The sequence below is a fragment of the Chiloscyllium plagiosum genome, chromosome 4, assembly GCF_004010195.1.
Source record: "Chiloscyllium plagiosum isolate BGI_BamShark_2017 chromosome 4, ASM401019v2, whole genome shotgun sequence".
Taxonomy (NCBI): domain Eukaryota; kingdom Metazoa; phylum Chordata; class Chondrichthyes; order Orectolobiformes; family Hemiscylliidae; genus Chiloscyllium; species Chiloscyllium plagiosum.
Window position 1 is genome coordinate 48,122,477 of NC_057713.1, and position 16,543 is coordinate 48,139,019.

Sequence of the window (16,543 nt, forward strand, 5' to 3'; positions counted from 1 at the left end):
GAGGGAGGGGGCTGGGGCTGGGGCTGGAGCTGGGGGGGGGGTGTCAGGGAGGCTAGGTGAGATGGTCATAGATGGATGCAAGTAGGGGGTTAATGTGATTGGTCAGTGGGAAGGATGGAGCAGATAGGTGAGTAGGAAGACGGACAAGTTACTTCAGGTCAGGGAGCTGAGAAGGAGGCAAAGGAGATAAGGCTGGGGATGGAGAATTTTGAAGCTGGTGAAGTCAATTTTGAGGCCATTTGCCTGTAAGCTTCCCAGGCGAAATATCAGGTGTTGTTCCTCCAGTTTAAATTTGGCCTCACTTTGACACTGGCGGAGGCCAAGGATGGACATGTCCCCTGGGGAGTAGGAGGGAGTCTTAAAATGGATGGGAACCAGAAGGTTGAGTTGTTTGATGAATGCAGAGTGCAGATGCTTCGTGCACTAGTCTGGGTTTGATCTCCAGACTATGAATGGAGATATAGTCGAAAGTTAAGTGGCTACAGGGAACAATTTTCTGGAGGTACTATTTGCTGGGCCCTGGCCTCTGGGACTGACAGTGAGGACTCGACCCAGGTATTGCTTGTTCTTAGGGAATTGTTTCAGTACTACTACCAGGAGCTGGGTCTTAGGGGATGCTGGGTCCAGGCCTCAGGGATTGTGTGATACAGGCCTTCAAAATTGCTCGCAGCCAGGCCCAAGAATCATAGTCTGTTAGATTGCAGGGATGGCTCCTGCTACCAATGTGGAGGTGTGTAGGGTAGGGAGGGGGAGGATACAAGGGGAGAGTGGAAAAGAGGAAGTTAAAAAAAGGGGTTAGAAATGACAATACTGCGAGGAGGGAGGAAGAGGCTACAAGGGGTCATGTCAGAAGAGGTAAGAAGGGAGCATGCTGCGAGAGGGTGGGAATGAAGGAGGTTGCAAGTAGAAGGAAGGACCAGAGGAGAAGGAAGCTATAGGAGTGGAAAGAGGAGGAGGTTAGAGAGGAAATAGGAGGAGACTGTGGGGGAGGAGGAGGAGAAGGCAGTGGCAGGTAGAAGGTGGAGGTTACCGGGTAAAAAGGAGGAGGCTGCAAGTGTAAATAGAGTCATAGAGATGTACAGCACAGAAATAGACTCTTCGTCCATGCCGACCAGATATCCCAACCCAACCTAGTCCCACCTGCCAACACCCAGCCCATATCCCTCCAAACCCTTCCTATTCATATACCCATCCAGATGCCTTTTAAATTTTGCAATTGGACCAGCCTCCACCACTTCCTCTGGCAGCTCATTCCATACACGTACCACCCTCTGTGTGAAAATGTTGCCCTCTTTTATATCTTTCCCCTCTTATCCTAAACCTATGCCCTCTACTTCTGGACTCCCCCACCCCCAGGAAAAGACCTTGCCTATTTATCCTATCCATGCCAGTCATGATTTTATAAACCTCTCCAATACAATACTCTGACCAATAAAGAAAAGCATACCAAATGCCTTCTTCACTATCCTATCTACTTGTGACTCCACTTGGAAGGGGCTATGAACCTGCACTCCAAGGTGTCTCTGTTCAGCAACACCCCCTAGGACCTTACCATTAAGTGTATAAGTCCTGCTAAGATTTGCTGTCCCAAAATACAGCACCTCACATTTATCTAGATTAAACTCCATCTGCCACTTCTCAGCCCATTTACCCATCTGATCAAGATCTTGTTGTAATCTAAGCTGACCTTCTTCACTGTCCACTACACCTCCAATTTTGGTGTCATTAGCAAACTTACTAACTATACCACTTATGCTCACATCCAAATTATTTATGTAAAAGACAAAAAGTAGAGGGCCCAGCACCGAGCCTTGTGGCACTCCACTGGTCATAGGCCTCCAGTCTGAAAAACAACCCTCCACCACTACCTTCTGTCCTCTACCTTTGAGCCAGTTCTGTATCCAAATGGCGAGTTCTCCTTGAATTCCATGAGATCTAACCTTGCTCACCAGTCTCCCATGGGGAATCTTGTTGAATGCCATACTGAAGTCCATATAGATCACATGTACCACTCTGCCATCATCAATCCTCTTTGTTACCTCTTCAAAAAACTCAATCAAGTTTGTGAGACATGATTTCCCACGCATAAAGCCATGTGGACTATCCCTAATCAGTAGGGATCAATCAACCCCACCGCCCTATGGCCTAACATTTCAACTCCCCCTCCCACTCTGCCGAGGACATGGAGGTCCTGGGTCTCCTCCACCACCACTCCCTCATCACCCGACGCCTGGAGGAAGAATGCCCCATCTTCCACCTCAGAACACTTCAACCCCATGGCATCAATGTGGATTTCACCAGTTTCCTCATTTCCCCTTCCCCCACCTCACCCCAGCTCCAACCTTCCAGCTCAGCACCGCCCTCATGACGTGTCCTACCTGCCTATCATCCTTTCCACCTATCCACTCCAGCCTCTATTCCTGATGAAGGGCTTTTGCCCGAAACGTCGATTTTCCTGCTCCTCGGATGCTGTCAGACTTGCTGTGCTTTTCCAGCACCACTCTAATCTATCCCTAATCAGTTCTTACCCTTCCAAATACATGTACATTCTGTCCCTCAGGATTCCCTCCAACAACGTGCCCACCACTGATGTCAGGCTCACTGGCCTATAGTTCCCTGGCTTGTCCTTACCACCTTTCTTAAACAGTGGCACCATGTTAGCCAATCTCCAGTCTTCCGGCACCTCACCTGTGACTATTGATGATACTAGAGGATGCAAAGCATGAGAATGAGGCTATAATGTGCAAAGGAGGAGGAGACTGAAAAGGACAGGAAACAATTTTAATCTGCTAACAAAATGTTGGAAAATGCTGAAGCCACTGACACAATCTACGTCTTTACAAATATGTGTGGAAACTCCAGCTTAAGGCTGTATGTATTCAGTAGCTACCATATTAGATAAAAGTAATGGGATGTTATTTTGATGAACAATATGTCAATTGTTAAATTTAAATCTCAGATGCAGTAAAAAGACTCATAACTGCCTCGTTATAATGCTTCAACTTTGTGCAATGATAAAAATGCACTTTGTGACCTCACCAGTCTGCAGAAGGTAGATTTAAGATGACGTCTTGTTTTTGGGTAGAATAGTCAACATCAGAATAATCAAGTTTAGACATAATAAGGACAAGGATGAGTTTTCATTAGTAGATAGTCACAGAGACAGAAACAGGCAATGTTACAGACATAGGTTTAGAGAATCTTTTGATGGCATAGACATATGGTCGGGAGATCACTTCAGGACCTAATATGACACCAAGGTCACAAATAGTTTTGTCTCAGCATCAAACCAGAAAGAGGAATGATGTTGTTGGCTAACTAATGAAGCTTGTAGGGCAGATTAAAGATATTTGCCTTAATATTTAGTTGAAGGACATTTCTATTCATTTTGTTATTGAATGTTAGACAAATGCATTATAACAAATCAGAGACAGTGGTGGGGGCAAAGACATAATTATCAGGTAGTGCTGGTATCATTAGTGTACACAAGGAACCTAACATCATGATATTGCAAAGAGCTGTGTGGAGATGACCAGTAGGAGGGGTGAAGGAGACATCCTTGGGAGTCATGAGTTATACTGCATAGAAACAGACTCTTCAGTCATCATATAGCAAACTACACTGATCCCATTTACCTGCACTTGATCTATAGCTTACTATTTCCTGGCATTTTAGGTATTCATCCAGATGATTCTTAAATGTTGCGAGATTATCTGCATTTGCCACCCTTCACATTACCATCTGCTGGGTGAAATTTCTTTCCTCAGATCTCTAAGCTACTCGCTCCTCACCTTAAACGTATACCCTCTGGTCTGAGACACATCTGCCATAGGGAAGAAATTCTCACAAGCTACTCCATCTATGCCTCTCATAATTTTGTATAACTCTATCAGATCCACCTTCTGCCCCCTCTGCTTCAAGGAAAACAAACTCAGCATATCCCATCTCTCCTCGTAACAGACATTTCAGCCCAGGCAACATCCTGTTTTATCTATGCTGTCCTTCTTGAATAAAAGCACCACATTAGCTATCCTCCAGTTACCTGGCACTTGACCTGTGACCAACAAAGTATTAAATATCTCCAACAGGGCCCATTAATCACCTCCCTCCACTAGCAGCCTGGGATACACCTCATCAGACCTTCGAGATTTATGTACTTCTATGTCTGCTAAAACAACTAACATCGCCTCTTTATTAATCTTAACATGTTCCGGAAACACTCAATTCCAACTGAAATCTCCGGCTACACTGTTTCTCCTCTTTGAAGTACTTAATTAAGATCTCACCATATTCATTGCCTCCAAGCACACGTTGGCCTTTTGGTCTCTATAATACATCCCACTCTGACCCTGGTAATCCTTTTATTCTTGATATATGTAAGAAAAGCCTTGGAGGTATGCTTGATCCCATCTGCCAAAGGTATTTTGTGGCCCCTCTTTGCCCCTCTAATTTCCCTTTTAAGCAATCTCCTCCACTCTCAATACTTTTGAAGGTTTCCACTGTTTTTAATACACTGTACCTGACATGTGCTTCCTTCTTTTTCTTAATCAAACTCTCAAAATTCCTTGACATCCAGGGTTCCCTAGACTTGGTGACCTTGTCTTTCCCTCTTAGGGAACACCTCGGCCCTGAATTCTCACTATGCTATATTTAAAAGACTCCCACTTTTCAAATGTAGACTTACCTGCCAGTACTTGTTCCCAGTCTATTTTGCCAGATCTTGTCTAGTGATACTGAAATCAGCTCTCCCCAATTTAGAATGTAACTTCTACACTATCCTCATCCCAGTGGTCTCAAATGGTAATTTAGAAAGAGAAGCCATTTCAGGTATTTGTTTGCACAGATAAAAAAATTGAATAGCCATCAACTCAAGTGTGAAGAAAGTGCAATATATTTACAATTAATTGGATCTTTTCTTCAATAAATTGACTTAACCATTGCTTCGCTGCCACAGCTGGACAGCCTAAGGCAAAATCTTTAAACTTATATCAGGAACCGAATGCCTCTGTCTCTGCCAAACAGCTATTTTGTTTCTCCCCCTATTCATTCTCAGAATACAGATTGGGTTGGAAAAGTTGCATTTGTTACTTATTTCCAGTTGATTGTGAGTAAGTGGTGATTGTCCTACTGTAATGACTGATTTGGCAATTGAAAAGCACTTTAAAGAACAATAAAAAGTCAATCATGTCATATGGGACTTGAATCAAATGTAGGGAAAAAGAGGCAGAGGGTGTGAGCTCTTTTTCGTGAACGACAGTGAGCCAGTAAGGAATCAAACAGTTTCAGGACTTTACTTTTCTGAAGCCACTGCTTTAGATACCAGGTTTATTACACTTAATACTGCAGTCGGCAATGGAGGGAGTTGAACTCACAAGCTGAGTTGATTCAGGATATTGTCAGAGGACTGCAAAAACTATCAACATCCAAAAATTCCCGCCCTTCAGTAAATGGTCAACCATTGTCAGTAGCAAACCATCTGGAAATACAACTCAACAGGTCAATGGAAGTATGAGGTTCAAAACTGCTTTTAAGTTTTAACATTTGGTCTTCTATTTTTTGAAACTGTCAATTGTGCCTTAGCTATTTTGTATTTCCAATACAGACACTCACCCTTTGTTGAATACTAGAGATAATTTCTCCTTTGCTTCTTCAAATTAGTCAACAGATAGAATTGCATGAGATCAGTTTTCAATATTCAAATAAAGAGCACTTACTAATTGTTGCCATGGCATAGATGTGATTGAAATTTTAAAAGTCATCGCCTATATTCCTGCCCTCCAGCTGTAAGTCATTATATAAAATGTTATTAATTTAAGGGTTAATAAAAATGCTGAAGAGAATTGATTATTTTAAAAATCACAGATATGAAGCACCTTTGCAATGCAAACACTGCTATAAACTCTAACCATAAATTTCTAAACCAATTATCCAACAGCAGACACAGCTGAATCATTCAAAGGGGTAATTAGCAATCAGGGATAATGAATAGTGCAGCCACTCATTGTCGTACAGTATTTAGCTTGGAGCAGCCTAAGGGAACAGAATCATTTCCTGTTTCTTTCTCCAGGCTTTGTTGGTACATTGAGTGCATCAGTCCATTTTATTATTCCCCACAGTTTAATCCATCCACAGGTTACCACATGCTTTCGATCCCGTCTGTCAAGCTCATTCAGAACATTCATGGTCCATTTTCTAGTGCAATTTATGATGCTAGCACTTAATTAAATAATAATGTGCATTTTCAGCCATTAAATTAATCCTGCAGAATATTTGATTGCTGGTTATTGAAGAAAGTTACTAGCGGCATACCGCAAGGGTCAGTGTTGGGTCCACTGCTGTTCGTCATTTTTATAAATGACCTGGATGAGGGCTTAGAAGGGTGGGTTAGTAAATTTGTGGGTGACACTAAGGTCAGTGGAGTTGTGGATAGTGACGAAGGATGTAGTAGGTTGCAGAGAGACATAGATAGGATGCAGAGCTGGACAAGTGTGAGGTGATACACTTTGGACGGAGTAATCAGAATGCAAAGTATTGGGCGAATGGTAAGATTCTTGGGAGTGCAGATGAGCAAAAAGATCTCGGTGTCCATATACACAGATCCCTGAAAGTTGCCACCCAGATTGACAGGGTTGTTAAGAAGACATACAATGTTTTGGCCTTTATTAATAGAGGGATTGAGTTCTGGAACCAGGAGGTTATGCTGCAGCTGTACAAAGCTCTGGGACGGCCACACTTGGAGTATTGTGTACAGTTCTGGTCACTGCATTATAAGAAGGATGTGGAAGCTTTGGAAAGGGTGCAGAGGAGATTTACTAGGATGTTGCCTGGTATGGAAGGAATGTCTTACGAGGAACGGCTGAGGGCCTTGAGGCCGTTCTCGTTAGAGAGAAGAAGGTTGAGAGGTGACTTAATAGAGACATACAAGAAAATCAGAGGGTTAGATAGGGTGGACAGGGAGAGTCTTCTTCCAAGTATAGGAACAGCAAACACGAGGGGATGCAACTTTAAAGTGAGGGGAGATAGGTATAAGACAGATGTCAGAGGTAGTTTCTTTACTCAGAGAGTAGTAAGGGTATGGAATGTTTTGCCTGCAATGGTAGTAGATTCACCAAGTTTAAGTGCATTTAAGTTGTCATTGGACAGGCATATGGACGTACATGGAATAGTGTAGATGGGATGGGCTTTAGATTAGTATGACAGGGCGGCGCAACATCAAGGGCTGAAGGGCCTGTACTGCACTGTGATGTTCTATGAAAGTGATCAGAATTAAAAGTTTATTCTTTTATCTTGAACATTTCTGATTTTACTGTGTGGAGTTTGCACATTCTCCCCGTGTCTGCGTGGGTTTCCTCCAGGTGCTCCGGTTTCTTCCCACAGTCCAAAGATGTGCAGGTCAGGTGAATTGGCCATGCTAAATTGCCCGTAGTGTTAGGTAAGGGGTAAATGTAGGGGTATGGATGGGTGGCGGGTCGGTGTGGACTTGTTGGGCCGAAGGGCCTGTTTCCACACTGTAATGTAATCTAATCTAAACTTTTTCCTGAAATGAAATGGGATTATAATAAGATTTTAGAGATATTTACATGGTTGTAAGTGAGAATCCTGGCAGTGTTCGCATCAGTAGCCATGCTGGCTTATTTCAAATGGACTGTCTATCACTAGAGGGTACATGGATAATTAGGATAACAGTGGTTCATCAATTTTGTATGTTCAGTCAATCCAATCCTCTATCTAGATTTATCAAATATCCCTTCATCTGAATTGATTATGTGAGGTATTATTCTTGAAGATTTTTAAATACAATATGAAATGAATTATTCTCATCTACCTTGATAGTAGAAAGAGCTTGCATTAACATAACACATTTTTGGGTTTCACAACTCTTTTTTTTGATATATTTTGGTTTTGTTTTTGACAGATATTGATTAACTTGCACATACCAAACCTAAAACCTGCAATTGAGATGAAAGACCAATTAAACTGGTTTTAGTAACATTAGCTGAGGTAAGAATGTTAGGTAGGACATGAGAATGCAGCCTGATGTGCTCTGATAATACTTAGCAATCTCTATTCTACCAGATAAATGGATATAGACTGCAGTTTAACCTTGTGTCCAAATGTGGGAAGTATTAACATTTATAGAACTCCCTCATATTGCATGGAGTGACAGTCTCAAGTTTTCCAACTGGTGCTTAAGTCCGTGATGTTCTGACTTGGACTTGAGAGTGCTACCTACTGAGCTACCTTCTTATCAGTAAACTCCTCAGTCTGAATCCTGTTAATTGATGCCATCTGAAACAAAGACGAGATCATGCCTTTTCAGATAATAGTTTATTTCACATTACCAACCTCTGCACCACGTAATCATCAATATATTTACTGAGCAATATGAGAAGACAGGATTCACATTTCAACATTAAGACCACCAAAGTTAGCAAATTCCTAATTTACATACTTCAGCTGAATCCTTAGAAAATGTGGGATATTTCCCATATCTTTTATTGAAGCTGACATTGGCAAAGAAATCCAACTGAAGAAATCCAAAGAAATTCAACAGTCTGAAATGTTCTGCCTTTGGCCACTTGATTGAAGATCACAATGTTAAAACTGAAAGCCATGGTCTATTATTCAGTAGTGATCCCTACCTTACAGTGTAAGGCTGTGTACAGGCAGCATACAGGAGGCCCCTTAAGGCACTGGAGCCATATCATCAATGAAGCCTGCAGAAGATCCTACGTATTAAATGGAAGGACAAATGCATTAACATCAGTAACAACAGCAACATCTGGGGAGATGGTGGTGCAGTGATAGCAATCCAGAATCTTAGGCTAATGTTCTGAGGACATGAGTTCAAAACCCACCAAGGAATATTGGTGACATATGAATTCAAAAAAATCTCAAATAAAAAGCTTGCCTAATTGCAACTATGTGACCACTGTTGGTTCTTGTACAAAGTCCCATCTGGTTCACTAACGTTCTTTAGGAAAGGAATCTGCCATCCTTACCTGGAACTGGCCTACATGGTGTCTTCAGACCTATAGTAGTGCTGTTGACTCATTATTGCCATCCGAGAAATTAGGAATGGGCAATAAATGCTGGTCAAGACGGTGACATCCACATCCCATTAACAAATAAAAAGACATGTCCTCTCACAGGCAGGCACAATAACTTTTGAGGCTACAAACATAGTTATAAACTATATTAGATGATCATATCGTTTGAATGTCAGATATCAGGCTCCCAAATCAAGCAACCTTCTCTCAGCTCAGTCAGGACACACGCACCCAAGGAGAACAGATGAAGCACTTCAAAGGCAACAGGAAGATTGGGGTGGCACAGTGACTCGGTGATTAGCTTTGCCACCTCAAAGTGCCAGGGACCCATTTTCGATTCCAGCCTTGGGTGACTGACTTTGTGGAGTTTGTACTTTCTCGCTGTGTCTGTGTGGGTTTCTTCCGGGTGCTTCTATTTCTTCCCACAATCCAAACATATGCACACAAGGTGCATTGGCTATGATAACTTGCCCATAGTTTTCAGGGATGTGCAGGCTAAGCGGATTAGCCATGGGAAATGCAGGATCATAAGGTAGGGGGAGTAGGTCTGGGTGAGTTGCTCTTGGGTTGGCATGGACTCGATGGGCCAAATGGTCTGCTTCCACACTGCTGGGATTTTATGAATATATAACATTGGTCTCCCAAGAGTAGATATCATTGCTCTGGACCAATCAAAATGGAGGCAGAGGTTATAGGGAAATTTTCAGCATTCTGAGATCCAGTAATGACAAAATGCAGAAAAGAATAAGAGACAGTGACAAAAGAACAAGCCATGAGTCCAACTAATAATACAAACCAAATATCCTGTCTGAGAACAATTTCTTGTAAGTGCCATAAAACCTGCAGATTCCCAGTCAGCCTCATACTATCTTTAGACTCATGAAAGACAATCATTCTTGACTGCACTAGATAGCCAAAAGTAGCTATACTTTAGTTCAATAGCTTGATAAAGATCAGTGGTAGGAAACCATCCCTATAATCTATCAAGCACGAAGTGAGAATTTCAACAGATAGAACAGTTATTCCATTTGAACATACTGTTTCAAATGTAATAAAACAACATACTTTTCTGATCGCAGTTTTTCCTTTAGTGAAGCTGTGGCCTATCTTTAACCTCTAACAGTAAGCCAAGTGACCATTCATTAATTATACACCTTGGTTATAAAACAGCAGTTCATGTTCAAATGCAGCAAGATTTGGACAATATCTAGGTTTGGTCTGACAAGTGGCAAGTAATATTCATGCCACACAAATGCCAGACTGTGATCATCACTAATAAGAGACAATCTAACTACCGCCCTTTGGCATTCAATGGCATTATCATCACTGAATCTCTTACTATCAACATCCTGGGATAATCGTTGACCAGAAACTCAACTGAACTCAAAACATAAAAACAGTGGCTGCAAAAGCAAGTCAGAGGTGAAGAATATTTCAGCGAGTAACTCACCTCCTGACTCTCCAAATCCCCTGTCCATCATCTACACAACACAAGTCAGGAGTGTGATGGAGTAGTTCCCACTTGCCTAGATGAGTTCAGCTCCAACAACAGTCAAAAAACTTGACATCATCCAGAATAAAGCAGCCAACTTGATTGGCACTGCAGCCACAAGCATCCACTCCCTCCACCACTGATGCTTCGTGGAAACAATGTGTACTATCCACAAGATACATTGCAGAAATTCACCAAAGATCCTCAGGCAGCACCTTCTAAACCCGTGACTACATCACCTGGAAGGACAAGGGCAGCAGATACATGGGAACACTAAGTTCCCTCGAAGCCACTCACCATTCTGTCTGGGAAATATATTGCTGTTCCTTCATAGTTGCTGGGTCAAAATCCTGCAATTCCCTCCCTAATGACATTGTGGGTCAACCCACAGCAGGTGGACTGCAGTGGCTCAAGGAAGCAGCTCACCACCACCTTCTCAAGGTCAACTAAAGACGGGCAGTAAAGGTTGGCCAGCCAGCAATGCCCACATCCCACAAATGAATACATTAAACTAAACTAAAATATCTTCTTTGATCACTATCATGTGACTTTACTAATAGTGATTCAGATGCCTTGAGATCCCCACCATAAGTTTTAAACACTTGGCACACCTGACTCTGGCTGATGTTATTGACGGAAGTTTGCAACCTTGGCCTCCTGTTCAACTCCCAGCTGAGTGTCACATGCCATATGTTCTTCTTCACAATGACTGCTAGGAAAGAAGGAAACATTGTCTTCATGTATACTACTACTATTTATGCTGTACCTCTCATCTAAAACAGTGCTGCTATCAACCAGCACTGCACGAGGTTACACTCATCTAATCACTCTATCTTGGCTTTCAGTTCACTAAATCAAATGGGGGCCCCATGTTCACTCCTAGTGATCAGGAGTTGACTCAGGGATGGTGCCAGAAGCAGCTCCTCATTTGCTAACTCTGGCACAGCTGTTTGATAAAGGAGAATTAGCAGACTTCCGACAATGGCATGTAATCAGCTCCAAAACCTCAGCAAACTCACTGGACTGGAAGAACCATAGAGTCATGCAGCACAGAAAGAGACTTTTGGTCCAACTCATCCATGCTGACCAGACATCCCAATCTGCCATAGTCCCATTTGCCAGCATTTGGCCCATATCCCTCTAAACCCTTCCTATTCATGTACCTATCCAGATACCTTTTAAATGCTGTAATTGTACTCACTTCCACCACTTCCTCTGGCAGCTCATTCCATATAAGCACCACTCTCTGCGTGAAAATGTTGTCCCTCAAGTCCTTTTTAAATCTTTCCCCTCTTACCTTAAGCCTGTGCTCTCTCGTTTTTGATTTCCCCATTCTGGGATAAAGACCTCGGTTAAAGGCTAAACCGTAAAGGGCGGCACGTTGGCTCAGTGGTTAGCACTGCTGCCTCACAGCGCCAGGGACCCGGGTTCAATTCCCGGGTTCAACCCACACACTCTCAGTGACTGCGTGGGTTTCCTCCGGTTTCCTCCCACAGTCCAAAGATGTGCAGATCAGGCGAACTGGCCATGCTAAATTGGCCATAGTGTTAGGTGCATTAGTCACGGGGTGTGGGTTGCTTCTTCGAAAGGTTGGTGTGGGCTTGTTGGGCCGAAGGGCCTGTTTCCACACTGTAGGGAATCTAATCTAAATCAATTATTTGTCGGCGGCACGGTGGCACAGTGGTTAGCACTGATGCTTCACAGCGCCAGAGACCCAGGTTCAGTTTCCGCCTCAGGCGACTCTCTGTGTGGAGTTTGCACATTCTCCCCGTGTCTGCGCCGGTTTCCTCTGGGTGCTCCAATTTCCTCCTACAATCCAAAAATGTGCAGGTTAGGTGAATTGGCCATGCTAAATTGCCCGTAGTGTTAGGTGAAGGGGTAAATGTAGGGGATTGGGTCTGGGTGGGTTGCGCTTTAGCGGGTCGGTGTGGACTTGCTGGGCCGAAGGGTCTGTTTCCACACTGTAAGTAATCTAATCTAATCTATTAACCCTAACCATGCCCCTCATGATTTTATAAATCTCCATAAGGTCACCCCTCAGCCTCCAATGCTCCAGGAGAAAAAGATTCCCCAGTCTATTCAGCCTCTCCCTATTGCCCAAACACTCCAACTCTGGCAACATCCTTGTAAGTCTTTTCTGCACCCTCTCAGTGCAGGCCTTAATTTGGAAAACCAGACCCCAGTCTCTTTGCAACAGACAGCCAATCCACACACTTGCCCACCTCCTATCCATCATCAGAAAACCTCTCTGGCAGCACTACTTGACCGATCCTCCAACTCTGTTCCTGCCATAGCTGGCAAATTCCAGTCCAAGACTCTGAATACTACCATTCAGCTACAGTTAATTCTATACCATCTAAACAATAAACAGTATTTCACATGTTTACTGATTTCACTTATTCTGTTAATTTTGCCTTAAGATATGCTAAATATCTGGCAGTGTTAAGATTATACTCAGAGAGTCCCTACAGGTAGAAACAGGCCCTTCGGCCCAACCAGTCCATACCAACCCTCCAAAGAGTAACCCACACATTCCTCTACCCTAGTATCCTATATTTACCCCCGACTACTGCACCTAACCTACACATCCCTTACCACAATGGGCAATTTAGCACAGCAAAATCACCTAACCTGCACATCTTTGGATTGTGGAAGGAAACCCACACATACACGGGGAGAATATGCAAGCTCCACACAGTCGCCCGAGGCTGGAATTGAACCCGGGTCTCTGGTGCTGTGAGGCAGCAGTGCTAAACAGTGAACCACCCCCACTTGATTAATTTACTGTCCTCTGTAAACATTAGTAATAAGCACTTAGTTGATCATTAGAAAATTACAAAATTTACAAAGGTTTCACTCAGATAGCACCTTTCCAAAATGTATGAACTTTCTTAAAAGCAGAATTTCTGGATGTTTTCAACAAAGTCACTGAATGACAACTACCTGAATATGGTCACCTAATGGTTCCCAGTTATCAGCAGTGCTGTTTTACAAACAGGTTTCCCCAACTATATTACAAGAAAGTCCAGTGTAGCATTGTAATCAATAAATCACCAGACACAGACAGTGAATCCATGCAAGTTTAGTAATGAAGAAATTACAGCATTAAACTCGCTGGCATTAAACATTACTATTTACTTTATGTAAAAACAATGATCACTATTCTCTGTTAAATTTGAAGATCCTAAAATGGACGTTTTGTTTGCAGACAGTCTTTAAGTAAAACAGACATGACATGCTGCATTTATAATAATGGGTCAAGGTAAAAATAATGTCTGGGGCAATAGTGAATAGTTGTGGGAAAGTCAGACAAAAGAACTAAAACCACAAAAGCAATATCCGTATTTACATTACAGACAATTCATACAGCACCTACAGCAAGTGACCTTTGAAGTTGCATACAGTTTAGTTATTTTTTGCAATCATTAACTTGTTATGTATGTTATTAATGGTATCTTGATAAAATATTCTCAATATCAAAGAGGAAACATTACAGACTATATTGGGAACAAGTGGCATGGAAATAACTTTCAGAAATGCAATGAGAGAATATGGATGTTTGAAAACATCTGGAAAGAGAGAGAGGCCATCTAAATTCCCAAAATTCAGGACTATTCAAAATGAATGATGAATTAAATCCACTGGTGAAGCACTGAATTCCGATAGAAAGAGAAACCTGATTGATTCTCTCTTCCCTAATTCACAGGCACTAAGGATAGTGAACTGGCAAGTTAATGAGGACATGACCCAAGATGTCTAAGGCTATCCTGTAGGATAATTTCCTTCTGGCTTGTGTTTTGCAGAATCTCCTTCAATTGCATGGTCAAGACAGCTGAAACTTGATTTCAGATTCCATACAGTTTGCTCCACAATATTCTTGGAGTCCATGACTTTCATTACGATCAGGTAAGAAGGAGGTATTCCAGTTCTCATAGCAGCCATCTTCTGTCATCTAGATTGATCAAACAAATGATGTGATAGACAAGGGTCACATAATGAAGACATTACGGTAGCTGCCGTCTAAAGGGCACAGGCTTGCATTTTCCTTCTGATTGAACACTGATGGGATGGAAGCTCTCCATTTCCATATAGTGTCCCCAAAAGTCAGTTGTGCAGCGTTTATTATGTCCTGGAAGAACTAAAAGCACGGAGTTCCCTGTGCTGTCTCGGTCTCAATGATGGTATCCATCCTAAAGGTGATTTGCTGACTTACTCTGGCAAAGTGGCAGCAGTGTGTACCAGTTGACTAGATACAAACAGCAACCTGCCCCTGCTCCTTTGACAGAGGAGCTTCTTTCAAACCTTCTTCTTCTGCCAACTAAAATAACAAGGGCTGCAAATGGGACACTACCATTTGCACATTCCACTTCAAGTCACAAAGAATCCTGACTTGAAAAGATATTGCTGTTCCTGCGTCTTTGCTGGGAAATGTGAAATACTCTATTTAGCAGCACTGTCTGTATGTATACTTCAATAGTTCAAGGCAAAGCCGACATGCTTTCGTTAAGGAGAAATCACGTTCAATTAATTTATTGAATTTCTTTTGAATAAGTAACTTGTGTTGTGGATAAAAGGGAACCAGTGGATATATGTTGCTTAGATTTCCAGAAGGCATTTGATAATATCCAACACCAAAGGTTATGACAGAAGATAAAAATTCATGGAAGTTGGGCTAAAATATTGGCATGGGTAGAAAATTGATTGGATAACCGGAAGCAGAAAATAGAAATGAATGAGACTTTTTCAGGTTGACAGGAAGATACAAGTTGTGCGTCACATAGTTGGTGGTGGGGCCTTGACACTTTACAATTTCTGTAAATGATTTAGATGAAGGTATGGTAGCTAAATTTACTGATGATACAAAAATAGGTAGGAAAATGCATTGTGAAGAAAACGTAAGGAGCCTACAAAAGGATATAAAAACTGAAAGAACTGCGGATGCTGTAAATCAGAAACAGAAACAAAAGCCGCTGGAAAAGTCTGACAGCACCTGTGAAGAGAAATCAAAGTTAACATTTCGGATCCGGTGACCCTTCAGAATTGACTACAAAGGGATATCGATAGGCTGTGAGTGGGCAAAGATGTGGTGAATGGAGTACAATGTTAGAAAGCCAGAAATTGTCCATTTTGCCAGAAGAATAAACAGAAAGCATATTACATAAATGGTGGGAGATTGTTGAACTCTGAAGTACAGAGAGAGCTGGGTGGCCTAATGCATGAATCACAGAAAGTTATTGTGCAAGTACAGCAATTAACTGAGCAATAGAATGCTATGGTTTATTGTGAACAGAACTGAATATGAGGGTAGAGAGATTATGTTTCAGTTATACATGGCACTGATTGTGTACAGTACTGGTCATCATAGTTAAGGAAGCATGTTAATGCATTTGAAGCATGGCTTACATGGAATAGTTGGATTGCATTATGAGAAGAAGCTAGAAAGGATAGGCCTATATCCTTTGCAGTACGGAAGAGCCAGCGGTGTCTTAATTAAAACATAAGATTCTGAGCAGACTTGACCAGGTGGATGAGTCACAGAGTCATAGAGATGTATAGCATGGAAACAGACCCTTCGGTCCAACCCATCGATGGCGACCAGATATCCCAACCCAATCTAGCCCCACCTGCCAGCACCTGGCCCATATCCCTCCAAACCAATTCTATTCATATACTCATCCAAATGCCTCTTAAATGTTGCAATTGTACCAGCCTCCATCACTTCCTCTGGCAGCTCATTCTATACACTTACCACCCTCTGCGTGAAAAAGTTGCCCCTTAGGTCTCTTTTATATCTTTCCCCTCTCACGCTAAACCTATGGCCTCTAGTGCTGGACTCGCCGACTCCAGGGAAAAGACTTTGCCTATTTATCCTATCCATGCCCCTCATAATTTTGTAAACCTCTATAAGGTCACCCCTCAGCCTCCGACGCTCCAGGGAAAACAGCCCCAGCCTGTTCAGCCTCTCCCTGTAGCTCAGATCCTCCAACCCTGGCACATCCTT

General features: G+C 42.4%; 1 protein-coding gene across 4 annotated transcripts in view; it reads right to left on the reverse strand.

The window, feature by feature from the left end:
* Positions 1 to 16,543, reverse strand: part of LOC122549028 (RNA-binding Raly-like protein) — a 634,594-nt gene that overhangs the window by 565,769 nt on the left and 52,282 nt on the right. Inside the window, exon 2 of one of the 4 annotated variants that reach the window (XM_043688162.1) lies at positions 8,643 to 8,729. The exons of the other annotated variants lie outside the window; for them this stretch is intronic. The gene's annotated coding sequence lies outside the window, so the exon portion shown is untranslated. The remainder of the gene's footprint in view (positions 1 to 8,642; positions 8,730 to 16,543) is intronic. 4 annotated transcript variants of the gene reach the window in all.